This window comes from Saccostrea cucullata, unplaced genomic scaffold, assembly GCF_032062105.1.
Source record: "Saccostrea cucullata isolate Sc308-1 unplaced genomic scaffold, CSIRO_AGI_Scuc_v1 ctg3483, whole genome shotgun sequence".
Classification (NCBI taxonomy): Eukaryota; Metazoa; Mollusca; class Bivalvia; order Ostreida; family Ostreidae; genus Saccostrea; species Saccostrea cuccullata.
This window is the reverse complement of record NW_026922108.1, coordinates 20,572-36,447: the sequence shown is the minus strand read 5'-3', so window position 1 is coordinate 36,447 and position 15,876 is coordinate 20,572. Positions and strand designations below refer to the sequence as shown.

The 15,876-nt window shown below is 32.2% G+C and overlaps 1 pseudogene; it reads right to left on the bottom strand.

Annotated features, from left to right (window-relative positions):
- Nucleotides 1-1,953: 1,953 nt before the first annotated feature.
- On the bottom strand, nucleotides 1,954-15,356 carry LOC134261192 (uncharacterized; annotated as a pseudogene).
- Between the last annotated feature and the right edge of the window lie 520 nt (nucleotides 15,357-15,876).

The following is a 15,876-nucleotide window of genomic DNA, read 5'->3' as shown; positions in this document are numbered from 1 at the left end:
TTACATGTCGCTATTTTCAGCACAGGGGCAGAGTCATTAGGTATAAAACAGGTTCTCGGTGGACTTAATATTCTTATTACATCTATTAGAACTGTTTAGTAAAGGCTAAATTAGACACCATACATTGTGTAGAATTTTGACAATATCTAACGTGAATATATACATCTATGTGACTTCATATTTGCATATCATTCTCGTTGAGTTAAAGAGGCTCCGTGATCTAGTGGTATTTCTCTCGCTTTACATGTGAGAGGACACGGGTTCGCATCCCGGATGAACCATTTTTTTCGAAATACTTTTTTTTTTACTAAATGATAGTATTAAGCATGTGAAATGAAAAATTTATGAGGTCTGGCTTCTACAAAATCATAAAATCATCATTACAGTGTGATAAATATTCCATATAAAAAGAATCTTCTATACACATAATAAAGAATAAGCAATCAAACCTTTATATCCATATTGGCATATTTTATTTGCTTCAGTATGCCTGTATACATTTAATAATTCTACAAATTCAGTCAAGGGGATCCGACCCCTCCCCCCTCCCGAACTACGCATGGTTTACTTTTTCCCTATTTAATTTAATCAATATTTTATTATGTTAGATTACATAATTGGACTGGACATCAGGCATGGCCTATATAAGTCCTCTCCAAGGTCAAGGTTACAAATGTTAAGAATATTGACAATGATTTACAATGATGGAATAATACTTATTAAGTTGCATATTATTTTCTTTTGTTAACTATACATGGGAAAACAAAGCAAAAAAAAAAAGATTAAATTATACAGAAGAATTATTATTAAGTTTGTATACTCGCTATGAAATATAATGATAAGGAAATTAAAAAGTGCAAACAAACAGCAAACAGAATAAGTAATTAAATAAAGTGCAAAGGATAAATATGCAAGGAAAAATACAAAACTGAAGAAAGAGAAACATTTATAAATGACAAATAAATTTTAATCAAGCAATAACACTGAGTAAGGAAAAATAAAATAAAAAAGAGAAAGAAAAAAACAATAATAAAGTGCAAAGACAAATATCTAAAGGAAAATACAACATATACAGGGAACATAGACATTTTTTTCCCTAAGCGGGGGACACAAATTCTCTGAATTAACTTGTTTTGGATTAAATTTTTCTTCACTTAAATTAAGAACAAGTTTTTTAAAACACTTATCATGTTTTCTGTTATGAACTTTGGAAACAAACATGGCTGTTATGTTGCTTTGGACTACCAGTTAGGTTTTAACAAAATTTTACAAGCATTCTTAGAGTATTGCATAAGTAATACATGTCCCCTAACGGATTCCCCTGTTCTCTTTAGGATGTCATTTTATAATATCCTGTTTATGAAAAAGTGCCCATAAAATGTGGACATTTCGGATATATACATGTACTTGTTTATGAGTGAAACGTCTTGGAATGAAGTTGATCTTTCTTACAAAGAGAGACGTCTATCAATGTCATTATACATACATGCGTGCTTTGGTCAAAACAGCTCATTTTACATGATTAAAGAAATATATTTAAAAAATCAAACTTGCTCTATATATGGTTTGTCACTTAGAATAATCTGTTTTTCGGGACAAGGCCCACAGCACAGTTAGAATTTCTTCCATACACTCGCTATAGCAAATATTGCAGACTGAGAATTGCTCTAAAACAATTTTGAAGAAAACAAAAAGATTTGCATTGAAAATAACTATACCAAATGAATTAAAACAATTAAACCTTTTCTTTGCTTGTCCGTCCATCATGCAGTAAAAATATTTATTTATTTTGAAAGCAACTGTGTTCTGGTATAAAAGTTATGACCAAGGTAAAAGTGCTTGATATTAAAATTACCTCCTTCGCTGTTACTGTTTTTAGCTCACCTGAGCCGAAGGCTCAAGTGAGCATTTCTGATCACATTTTGTCCGGCGTCCGTCTGCCCGTCTGTCTGTCTAGCTGTCTGTCTGTCCGTCTGTCTGTAAACTTCACATTTTCGACTTTTTCTCACGAACCGCTGTTCCAATTTCAACCAGACTTGCCACAAAGCATCCTTAGATAAAGGGGATTTAAGTTTGTTCAAATGAAGGGCCACGCCCTCATTCAAGGGGAGACAATTGGGAATTAATGAAAATTTGGTGGTATGTTTTAAAAATCTTCTTCTGAAGAACCACTGTGCAAGGAAAGATGAAACTTAGGGGGAAACATCCTCAGGTAGTGTAAATTTAAGTTTGTTCAAATCATGACCCCGGGGGTAGGGCGGGGCCACAATGGCCGACCAAAGTTTTACATAGAAATATATAAGAAAATTCTTTAAAATCTTCTTCCTAAGAATAACATAGCCATAATTGATCATATTAATGTGTAAGCATCCTCAGGTAGTGTAGATTCAAGTTTGTTCAAATCATGACCCCCAGGGTCAGGGCGGGGCCACAATAGCCGACCAAAGCTTTACATAGATATATCTAGGAACATTCTTTAAAAATCTTCTTCTCAAGAATAGCAAAGCCAATTTAGTCATGGGACTACTTTTGGATTTAAACTATTCAATAAGAAACCAATTTCTACTTTTTCCTAGCCACAGTGCTCGGGTGAGCGATGTGGCCCATGGGCCTCTTGTTTACTGAAATTTCAATTGACAATTCTCTTTTCTGTTTTCTGTCGAATTCTTATATTTTAATTCTTTACTCTCAAATTTTTCTCACGTATTAATCGCTGTACGGTATAAATACGTTTGTATTCGAAAAAAAAATTTTTATATTCTATAATTCATAAAAACTTTATCTGAAATTGTTCTTAAAAAAACGATACATATTTTTTTTTCCTTCTTGGTAAGTCCCTGTTTGTCCGAAGATCTTCATTCCATATTCTGTTCATCTTCAACATTTGGATTTATAATGTAGCCTGAATCAGCACTGTTATTTCTCAAAAATGGATGAAGGTAAATGTTATCCGCTGAATATAAATCAAAATATACTATACCATACTAAGAAATCATATTATATCCTAAAGGCTTATTATACTCAAAAACATTTTGTAGAACAAAAATACTTGAGAAAAAGAATTTTGTTTTCAAAGTTTACGCTTTCTTTATCATAAATTTTGATGTAAATTAATGTAGCTTAATCCTTCATTTCCTTTGGATGATTTAAAAAAAATTACCTGAGCGGTGTCTGAAATTAGAATAAGAAGCACGAACGACTTTAAACAGGACTCTGCTTACAACTACTAGTGCTAAAACAGCTACTCCAAAGAGTATGCCTAAAATCACTGGTACCATAGAGCTGTCCTCGCTGGAAAAATTAAATATAACAAAGTCTGGTATAAAACGTAACATCTGAGAATAGGTTTTTGATATTAAAAGATTTTTTTAAAAAAAGACAGGCCTCGTTTATTAATGTGAATTAAATTGTTAAAATTTCAAGAATATTTAAATTACGTAAAATATTATACCTCTTCAACAAAGGTTGATTGCCAATCTGTTCTTGACATCTTTGATTCAAAGAGGGATTGGGCGTCACTGAAGGTAGCATTTTAATGGATCTTTTATTCTCTTCTCAAATACCGAGTATCCACCCTCTTCTAAAGTAAATCGACCTATCTACACAAACAAGTACAGTTGTATTACAATTGCAGTATTTGAAATCTAACAATTTGAGGTTTGATACTAAATTTTTAAAAATTATTCTGTTGTGAAATATGTTAGGATTACGAAAACGGTATTCGAGCTCAATAGTCCATTACACATAACAAAATTGAAAATAGGAGCGGGTCAAACACAGACTTTCAAAACAACACAGGTGGGATCAGGTGCCATAGAGGAATGAGCATCACCTGCCGAACGGTGACACCCGTCGTGTGCTCCATATCATTATCGGGAGATAACGGAAAAAAAATACTTGGACAACTTAGTGTGTAAATAATTGCATAACAATCAGTATGCAAAAAAATCAGTCCGCATTTGACTTAATGATAAATTGTTTATGCTGTCAAGGATATTGCATTGACCATAGAACTTACGACATGCTGACTATAAGAACAGACGATACGTTCCTATATATTTTTCCTCAATATTTTGTCATTCAAGTAATGCTACTTTTACAAATTAACTCGTAAAACATTGAGGTTTATTACCAGGCATTTGTGCAAGATACCAGAGGATGATCATTTTGTACGTAAGTATCTTAAATGCAAATAAAAAAGAAATGTTAGCAATGTGAATTTTTAAAGACAATTAGAAGACAATTAGAAACCAGTGTAGAAATCACAAGGTAATGATAATTTTAATAGATATAATATATTACGAAGATATACATAACAGATATCTGAGGAACGTATCGTGTCCTTCAACAAGACTGCTGATATTCTTGCTTCTCTAACTTTTTTTGTCAATACCTTATCTCGTTTTAGAAACTGTTTATGCATAGAACATGTAAAATACACATTATTAGATATGCATGTCGAAAACATTAAACACTATTTATTGTTGACAAAACCAAACCTACTTCAACAAATATCAGTTGACTGGCATCCGAGACCTTCCTCTGGACTTGATATATTGTGTATCCTACATTACCATCACCATTATTCATTAAAAACTTTGGATGGAATCCGTCTATCATCTATCACCAGTTTTTCATTCTTTATTATGTCAAAGACATTTTGTGGGGAATCTCGATACCTTTGACATAAAATAGAAGACTGGCTGCCACATTGATCAGCAAAAGATTTATTTGTTCCTTGTAAAATAGAAAACATGGCATTGATAGCAAAGGCGGTCTATAGTTCTGGTTGATAGTCTTTGTTGTTAAATTCTTCCTCAATATCCTTACACTGAGAAGCAGAGAGTTTATTAAAGCTGCCAGACAGGAAACAACTGTTTCTTTGTTCAAAGTACTCTTTTGTCCAGGGGTTTACATCGTTGTTTACGTCGACAAGCCTATCATGTAGATAGCTTTCAAATTTAGATGTCCCAGTTAAAGGCTTCATTTGTAGGGACAAAGATATGGTTCCCTCTAGCTTGGATTTACCATCAAATATATCTTGTCTTAATCCAAACGCGTCAGAACCTATGAACAGATATGACCAAGGATTTATTCTTTCATGTAGTTCAGACATAACGTTTTTTACAACATGACTTCTCAAAAAAAGGAGCACAACTGTAACATACGGAGTTCTTTGAAGATTGTCACGAATCTTTGTGTAATCATTTTCTTTAACTATTATTTCATTTGCAATGCATATTTTCATTTCGTTAGCTGCGCGTATAATAGCGTTTCTTCCTCCTTCGCCATAGCTTCCTTCACTGAACATAATCTGTATGTACGAAGAATTCAGTGATTTCACTATGTTAACCATCGCCATAACTTGTTTATCGTCAGGATTACACGTACGCATAAAGTATTTATAGGTAGTTCTGTCACTTAACACAGCAGCAGTGGAAGCGTAACTTATTTGAGGAAGATCTAATTTCTGAAGTATACTTGCTGTTGCTATGCTAATTTCGCTTCTTTAAAAAAACCCTAAAAGTTTTTCTTGAATAAGAAAAGGTTGGTTACAAAATAAATAATGTATCCGATTTTATTGCTTCCAAACATCCCGGCAAATCTTCCTAGTTTTTCATTTACTGTTTCTACTGCGAACCTTATTCCTTCAACTTCCCATCCATTTGAATCTCGAATACGTCCACACTTTATAGGATCATTGGTGTCTTTATCGAATACAGGAACAACTGCCCCGACATAAAAGTCGCCTTCTTTAAAAATTATTTCATCAAACAAATTTCTATTTTGACATGATTCACATTTTTTCCCAACGTTACACTGTGCTTTTATGATATCAGGCCATAATAAACCATTCGCGTTTTCCGTGTAGTCTCTGAGTAACGTGGTATTTAAATCTAATGTTGTATTGTTGTAACTCCCAACCTACATAAAGATGACAAAAATTCAGATAAAAGACCAAATCAATTTGTTTATGATGTTTTTTAACCGTTTAATATCGCTTATCAGTCGATTTTTTTAATTTTAAAATTTGATCTTATAAAAGGGATGTAAAGAATAAAACCTAAAGAAAATTCAGGTACATTAAAATGTATGTGGGCATTGATACACTGTATAAAAATCGTTTATTCGGTTTAAAAGAAAAAAAATTATGTTTTGTCCTAAAATATGCTTTTGAAACATGGGTAAATTATAAGAGCAAAAGAAATTGTCAGCGGAAGCTATATTGTAGATAGGAGAGTCAATAATAAATCCTTCAACAAAAACATCTTTAAAAAATAAAACCGACTTGAAACCAGACTGCTAAATATTTGTAGGGCATTAATTTATACCATTCAATTTTACAATTTATAGTAATAAAAATGATTTCATTCAAATGATAGAACAAAAACAACACAATCACTATCAGGATATATATATATATATATATATATATATATATATATATATATATATATATATATATATATATATATATATATATATATATATATATATATATATATATATATATAGAGAGAGAGAGAGAGAGAGAGAGAGAGAGAGAGAGAGAGAGAGAGAGAGAGAGAGAGAGAGAAAGAGTTCTTTTTCATGCCTTTGTTTACTTACTTTCATTAAGCAAAATTCTTGATTATCGCGTAGACAATATCGAAAGTGATAAACTTCATATTCAGGTAGATTTCTAAAAATATAAGCATTGAGATTTCCTTTGAACCTTATTTCCAAGGGTTGTCGTAGTTCATCAGGAATATCTCCCTTTAAACTGACTTTGGCGTTTCTTCCCAATGACACCAGTCTATAAGTATTGTCCCAAAGTGTGCTGTTGAGATTAGTGCACAACCCATTAACTCCTTCACATATTTCTTTGTGGAGATCTTTGAGAATTTTAGCGTGTAATATTGTAGATATGATTGCGTAACCTTCAAACACATTGAGATCAGTTACAGAATCCAGGTTTTCTTTGGTAGCTATAGGCAGTGAACAGGAAGGGCTTTGAATATCACAAGAAACAAACTTTTTGAGCCAGGGATTAGATAACATTTCCTGACTGAAAATTGTTTTATTACTCAGAACATTTACCCAATGGGTATGAAAACTGTTGAAGGATACCACAGGAGGGATAGAATAGAAAGATCCCTTAGATACATCATATAGCTTCAATGTATTTTTGTCTATAGTAGGAGACCCTTCTGAGAAAATCAGTCCAAGTCGGAATATGTAATTTTGTTTTAGTTTGTTGACAACATTGAGTAACACTTTAACAGTTTTAGTGGAAGCAAATACAATAGCTCCTGGTATTGTACTTTCAGCATGAAAAATAACTAAATTTATAGCTTTCTGCAGTTCTTGAGATTTTACAAGTCCATTTTCCATTGAAATAGCTGAAGAATATGCAATGCATATTTTCTTTGCTTTAGCCTTGCTCTCAAATCCTTGAAAGATTCATATCCCATATGCATTGTTTTCGTATATGACAGCAACATAGTTCCAGTCAAGTTTTTCCATGAGAGAAATGATAGTCTGCAAAAAAACCATCCATTAACTTGTTTACTTTTTTATGAATAGTGTTTTATTAGAATTAAACAAAAGCAAGACAATAAGACATGAATTTTATATAAATTTTAAGTATCTCTTGACATCGATTAATATTATTCTTGTTATATATTGTGAAATCTTTATCATCTCCTAATTCACGACATAACTGCAAACACTCATTATAAATATAAAGATAAGGAATAGAACTCAAGTTTAAAAATTAATGATAAATTGTTCTTTACTCATACCTATTACTCCCATTGTATTAAGCAAAGAATGAACAAAATGTTAAACTGATACAAGACTCAGTGTATCATAAACTTATTTGTCAATAGCTTGCCCTGTTGTAAAGAAATGCTTATTGTAGAGCTTGACCCTGCATATCAAAGCAATAAAAGACATAAGCTACATGTAAGTGATAGTAATATAATGGTACAAAAATAAAGGAAATTGATAATAGAAACATTTTTAGGATGACCATAAAGTGTTGGTGGTGGGTTAAATTTCAACGCATTTAAAGGCAGAGATTTTTTACCGGGTGGAAATTCCAGGTGAGGGAGGGGCTTATTTTGTACAGGTGTGAATGCCTTGGGGGCTAGCAGTCTACCTGTGGTCATCTGTCTCCTAACCCCTATACACAGGAAGTGATTTAATACACAGTGAAATATCCCAGGTGTCAAACTTTACCTGTGTTTGGCACTTGATAATTTTAAAGGGGGAGGAAATAAGCACCTCCTTCAAATTTATCTGGTCTTAGACCCCTGTCAATCATCTGAAATTTAGCCTGGGATTGGATACTTTGATTTAATTGACATTTAGTTTGCTGTTGTGACACGATAGCGGTGTTTTTCTTTGAAGTTTACTGTTCTGTATTAGTAATGTGGTGGGCGGAGCTACTTTCCGTTCTGTATTAGCCCTGTATACAGTATTGTATTTGCCAACTATTCTGTATCTAAAATACAGCACGGTTTAAAAATAAATCTGATTCAATTTAGCATAGTAAATGCTGATTATTCCCTTTTATAAATTTTGGATAAATACCCGGTATTTCCCTGAGAATGTAAAATGTCAAAATTTTTCAATTACTTTTTAAAAACTTATTCCACACAGAATCTTTATGTAATTTTGATCCAAAGTAAAAAGAAAATTCGCAATAACGGAAAACATCCTCTGTACGTAATTTCGTATATTATCCTCGTACAAAATCATTCAAGTCCATTTTTTCCGCGTTTTTATTTTTTAAAAATCCTTCTCGCTGACGACAGATACACATCTCTTTCACTTCGTTTTTAATGTCGCAATTCAATTTGAAAATAAAAATCCGTGACATCAAAGTCCATCGAAGAATTTTCTGTAAATCCTGTTTTTGTAAATCTAGTTAAACCGGGATTTTAAAATCCCTGAAATAAATTATGATAAATCTCCATCTTCAATAGATCACAACAATGACGATTAAATCCTCCAATTTATCCATTAAGACTGACTATCACTCGATTACGTCTACCCCGTTAAATTGTCAAAACTAATCTGACTGAAATTTACGTTTTCCGTGGAAATATATATACTGCGGATGCGTACCCTCCGTCGGGGCCTCATCTACAGAACAAAGTTATAAAGTGGGCAGAGCTTTTTCTGATTGATCGTGTCACAAATCATTTAGAGAACTCGACAGGTTCTGTATCGTAGATACAAATTTGGGGGTGGCGACTCGTGCTGCGCACTCGTCTACCCGCCCAAATTTGTATCTACGATACAGAACCCGTCTCATTCTCTAAATAAAACCTGTTGTGTATATCTTGTGTACCTTGTCTAGAGATCGTACCAACCATCGAATTATCTTTCAGGCTTTTGATGCCTACCGCACGTACCAACGTGATAAAGAAGCAATCAAATCGTTCTTTTCTTTTATAATTCATAAGAATAATGCCATAAATATAATCAATCTATCAAATAATTAAATAAATGACAAGAAAAATCATAGCTATATAATATATATTATAAATTTAATTTTAAAAGGGAGGATTTTATATCACGATTACAATCGATAATTTTAATTTCCGTGTTACAACATGAGTTAACGTACATTTATTTCTCCATTAATTAACAAAATAAACCGACCTGCGTTTGAAGCTAGTATCATGAAATTAAATAAAATTATTTTTTTAAGACAAGTATGACAACATTTTAACATTGTTCATGAGCTAAGCGAATTTATTTTTATAAGACAAACCCGTACGTGTCGCTTTTCTTCGAGACATGGTGACAAAGTTACGGTATAATAATAAGTTTTAGAAGAGAAATAACTCGGAATATTAAATTTTGCTTTGTATTTAATGTTTGAAATTAATCATGAATCTCGAAAGAAAAAAAACCCGATGCAGATGATTCCATTCCGTTTCATAGTTGTCGGGGAATCAACCCCGGTCCGAAGCCCTGGCCATTTTGACAGACCATGCGTTATTGAAAACTCAAGTAGGGTTTATCTTAAAAAGATATTTATTTAGACAATAATATTACTACTTCAACATTTTATTCTCAAAAACATCGTTTCTAAGTTTCATTGTTATTTACCGAAAGACTGTTTTATGATTCACTGTCTTAGAACTATCGTTTTGCGTTGACGACGTGTAATTTGAATTACTTCCCTTTTTGTCGCCAGATAACAATGACAGATTTTGGTGCTAAATGTATTTTAGTTTAGTTTAAAATATATTTATTCAGTTATAAAAATGGATTGAACAGCAGGCATAAATGCCTATGATCGTTCTCTCCATATTTGAAATGTATTTTCGTTATAACACTTCATTAAGAAACACACTGTATATAAAAATAATGTCGAATTATTAAAAACATCAATTTTTTTAAAATAAATAAATTGAGAAGGATTCTGACTGCAACAAAAATGCTTTATTTCGCATTTCAATTCATGAGCAAAACATGAAAAAAAAAAACCTCGGTTAACAAAGTCGTAGGAAAACAGGTAATACACTCAGGTAACATCCTGTGTATATAGGTAGTATACACAAGCCAGCGTCGTTCCCTCGGGGCTTCTCGGCCGCTTCGATTAAGCTCCACCCCACACCAAACTTAACTGAGGAAAACCGTACGGTTGAAAACCCCGGCGTTTAAAATTAGTAGTAAAAGGGTTTTTTAATTATATATTGATTTATTTTTGACTGCTTGAAAACACCCCTACCAATTTAAAAAATTATGATAGCATACTAATAAATTCAAATATTAAAACAAAAATTGTTTTAGATGTATTAAAACAAAAATTGTTTTAGATGTATGTGTTAATTTAAAAAAATAAAAAACTCCTGTAACAACCAAATTAGACTCATTCATCCCCAGGATCCCATCTATATTAATTTAATGACAAGAGAGCCGTGTTAACTACATTTCACTGAAATAAACGAATCTAGATTTATTCTAACCTTTATAAAGCTTTGTAACCATGAACATGCTTAAAGATTGCTTTTAAATTCTATCTGATTAGAAAAGGAAAATATAAGTGACCCATGATTAGAAACATTAATTTCTTAATTACTTCACACAGTGCTGCTGTGAACTTTATCAATAACATTTCCACTTTAGGTTTACCATTTAGCATATTGAAATTAATATCGAAATATTATTTGAAAAAAAAAATTATGTACCAAAGGTTAATTTAAAAAAATGCTTATTATATTATAATCCTTTCAAATACTAAAGATATATTTAATTTATATATTATCAATCTTAAAATATTCATAGTAAAACAGTTTCTCTATACCATGTTCATCAAAAGTTAATTAGAAGGTCACCACGATTCCCTTATAAGATGTACAGGGTATACACAGGGACCAGTAAGTAAGTGTCAATCAAGTTCCAACATCCAATGATGGACCTTCACACACTTGATTAACAGGGCTACCCAGACCAGGTATTTTTGAAGGCGGTGCTTAAAATCTCTGCCTTTAAGAGCTAAATTATAACAATGCATAATACAAGCTGCATAACTGCGCGCTTTTTTGTGTGCTAATTTAGATCGCTAAAATATAATTTGCATAAAACTGTCATTGATTGTTTACATTTTGTACTTCATATGATTTACCATATACATTATATTTGAACAATATTGGGCATCTTTTTGCATAAAATATGAAGAAAAAACAGCTATACGTACATTGAATCATAAGTAGGAATGAAAATAATTATTGTTTCCGATAAAAAGTCGTTTCTTCATGTTAAATTGAACGCAAAAGCAAATTTAAAGAATTTTGCTGTTTCTGTAGGGTTTTTATTTTATGTATATGTATGAATTGTAGGAGTCTTAAAAACACACATAGTTACGTAAATACTGTATATTTTACATATATGAATGAATGCTGGTTAAATCTTCATGCTTGGAACAATAATTGTACATTTGACATTAACCGTGATTCCACTCAAACTGTATTCATTATTTTTGTTTTTTTTTTATATACAAGTTAAGAAAACAGTCTTTTATCGTTCATAAGGTATGCTAGCTGCAATAATGTAGCCTTCTCCAAATTTTTTTTAATCTGATGTTTTCTGGAGAGGGCTACAATTCCATAGCATCTCCGTAATAGTGCAAATATTTTTTTTAAATAGGAGCGACTGCAGGCAAAATAAATTATTTTTACATTCAACTTACTTCTAATAAGACGAAATTTTTATTTACTGTCCACAACAGACCCCGTTAAATGCGAAAAACTTGTAAAATAACTCTGCGTGTTTCCTGGTAGTTTACTTCAGCAGCCATGACAGTTCTTTTGCTTGAAATTTAGAACAACTGAATAAAGCAAATATCGGTGTTTATAAATGATTGTGCTGAAATTTATCACAAAAACATAGGTATATAAACCCATTTTAAGTGTTTTTTTATGCAAACAGCGATATTTATGCTTAAAATAAGGAAATTCTAAAAAGATCCGCTCCTATAGAACCTAAATTCTCATTGGCTGTCCCAAAATACAATGTACAATCTATCAAGGTCGGTAAACATGGAGGATAAATTAGAGTTGTGATGTTGACATACACGAAAAATAAGCGATATATGGATCGTTCTGTATATTTTTTGCATTGATTTACGTCTTGGATGACTACTTATTAGGAGTCAAGGTAAGAAATGTTAATAAAATAGCCATTTACTGACAATTTGAGCCGTAATCCTTGCGGGAGCGAATCGCTCCCGCTCTGCACCATTACGGAGATCCTAAGGAGTTGTAGCCCTCCCCCCCCCAAAAAAAAAGAAAAAAGGGAGAGGGCTACATTATTGCAGCTAAAGGTATGCTTATACGTAAGCCTTAAAAAATATGTTAAAAGAAACAACCCTTATTGCCTTTTGCAGAATTTTCACTTGAACCTTTTCATTAAATGAAAAAGTAAAATATTTATGGTTTCAATACACAATTCAAAGAGATCTATATTCTTTAACACCAGTGACTTGTATGCAGGGGACACAGATTTTACATTATTAATACACGAAGAGAATTATGTTATATAATCAGACTTACTATCGGACAAACAGACAGATAAGATTAATACTCATTGGAATGAGATATGCATATTTATTTCCATTACCGATATTTGCCTGGAATCTTCTGGGATAACCCTTAGGATATTTTGATATTTGTTCCCATCACTGAGGGCTGAGGCGGTTGTTGAAAAGAGTGTTTGTAGAATTAAGTTATTTTTCTCCAACCCATTGATGTACGACGACACGTCTACCGCTTCGTGACTATATTCTGGACCAACCAAGCCTTGACAAAGTTATAAATAATTACAGATTATTTGTATTATATAAATTTTGGGGAATGCTATTAACTCAGTTTGGAATATTGGTGTTATGGTCTTGCATTATTCTAGCAATTTTGGGAGACATGTTAGTTTATTTAAACTTAAGAAGTGTTTACTTTTGAAAAAAAAAGTATTTATTTTTTATGGATTATGAAAGTATGAGATTTGAACACCAGTCATATTTCAAAAAATGGTTAAATTTGATAAAAAAAAAATCAGTCATGTATCTTTAATCAATTTTGATTAATATTTAGATAATGCAATTTTCTACCTCAAAGTCCAGCACTGTAGCTCTCGTATCCAATGTTCAAATATAAAGTTTGAACAAGATGTGTTTGTGAAACACTATGCGCCCGGCGGCAACAAATTAAAAAAAACATTTTTAGCATATAGGTCACAGTCAATGTCACAAGGTCATTGGTCATTGTCATTTGAAAGAACTTGATAAGTGAAGAATGCATACCAAATATGAAGTCTCTTTCTCTCATGGTTCAAAAGTTAAAGTGAAGGTTTAAATTAATTAATTTCATGCGCCCGGATCGATAGATATATTGTTTTTGTCCTGTCTGTCTGTCTTTCTGTCTGTCTATCTGTTTGTCTGCAAACTTTAACCTTCGCCATAACTTTTGAACCACAAAAGATAGAAACTTCATATTTAATATGCCTACTCCACTAATAAAGATCTTTCAAATGACACCAAGATCAAGGCCTTGTGACCTTGACTGTGACTTGTATGCTAAAAATAGTTTTTTCTGCAAACTTTAACCTTCGCGTTTACTTTTGAACCTCGAAAGATAGAGATTTCATATTTGTTGTGCATACTCAACTTATAAAGCTTTTTCAAATGATACCAGGGCAATGACCTTATGATCTTGATATTGACCTATATGCTAAAAAAAGCTTTTTTTCAAACTTTGTGCCGCCGTATCTTATTTGCATATAGGACACAGTCAAGGTCACAAGGCCATTAACCTTGGTATCATGTGAAAGGAGTATTCATGCCAAATATTAAGTCTCTATCTTTCTTTGTTCAAAAGGTATGGCGAAGGTAAAAGTTTGCGTATAGGTCACAGTCAAGGTCACAAGGTCATTGACCATGGTGTCATTTTATAGAACTTTATCAGTGGTGCATGGATACCAAATATGAAGTCTCTATCTTTTATGGTTCAAAAGTTATGGCGAAGGTTAAAGTTTGCAGAAAAAACTATTTTTAGCATATATGTCACAGTCAAGGTCACAAGGTCATTGACCTTGGTGTCATTTGAACGAGTTTAATTAATGGAGTATGCAACCAAATATGGAGTCTCTTTCATTTATGGTTCAAAAGTTATGACGAAGGTTAAAGTTTGCAGACAAACAGACAGGATAAAAAATATATACGCCTCGGATCTTTCGATCCAGGCGCATAACAATTTTTTCTTAAATTGAACTTCAGCATGGGAATAAGTATAATATGTAAACCAAACCAGAATAGTATTATTGAAATAGTTTGTACCTATAATTGGAGTTCTATTGAATTTCATTGGTTCTTGAAATTTTCTATTTATCATTCGTGTTGTATGTTCTAGAGCTTTTCCGTAAACATTGCATGTAAGGAAGGCTTCTATACCTATATAAAATTTTAAAAATACAATGATCAACTCAAATTTGTTATTTAAATATAGTTTTAATATAAAATCTTGATTATATTCTACCAAATTACAAAAGCGCTATCAAGAAACTTCAGTAAATTATTATTAAAAATTCGAATTCCATTGAACTATTAGTATAAATTGATTAATTTTCTTACCAAGTTTTATTCCAGGAATATAATTTGCCTCATTTAATTTCTTTATTGTTCATTTCACAGCTTCAAAGTTTCGAACGGACATTACTTGTATTTCATTTTTACATCCCCTATCACCATATATTTCAAACAGTCCTCCAAGATGAACATGTCCTTGCATCACAGCGATTTCATCAGCAGAATCAGACAATAAAGAGTTCCAGAAAAATATTGCGGAAAAAAATCCTATCATGTTTATATCAGTAAGTATCTGTGGAAGAAACAAAAGGGCCCATGGTCAACATTGCTCACTAAGCATGTAACTAGGGAAAGAGCAGAAATCATTTCAGAAATGAAAAGTTTAAATCCATGTCTTTACAACCTATCCTTCAAAGGGAAGGGGTATGATTTTGAACAAACTTGAATCTGCACTAACTAACATACTTATTTGACGCCCCCCCCCCACCCAAGAACCACCCAACCCATCCACCCCTACTCACGTTCATGATTTGAACAAATCTAAATCTACACTACCTGGAGATGCTACCATATAAATGTGAACAATCATAGCTTTGCTGTTTTTGAGAAAAATATTTTTTTTTAAATTTTCCTGTATATTCCTATGTAAAAATTTGATCGTCCATTGTGACTCCTCCTTACTCCATGGGTTTGGATTTTTCACAAAATTGACTCTACACTACCTGAGGGTGTTTCCATATATATATTCCTATTTTAATTTTTTCTAGTCCATTGTGGCCCACCTTAACCTCAGG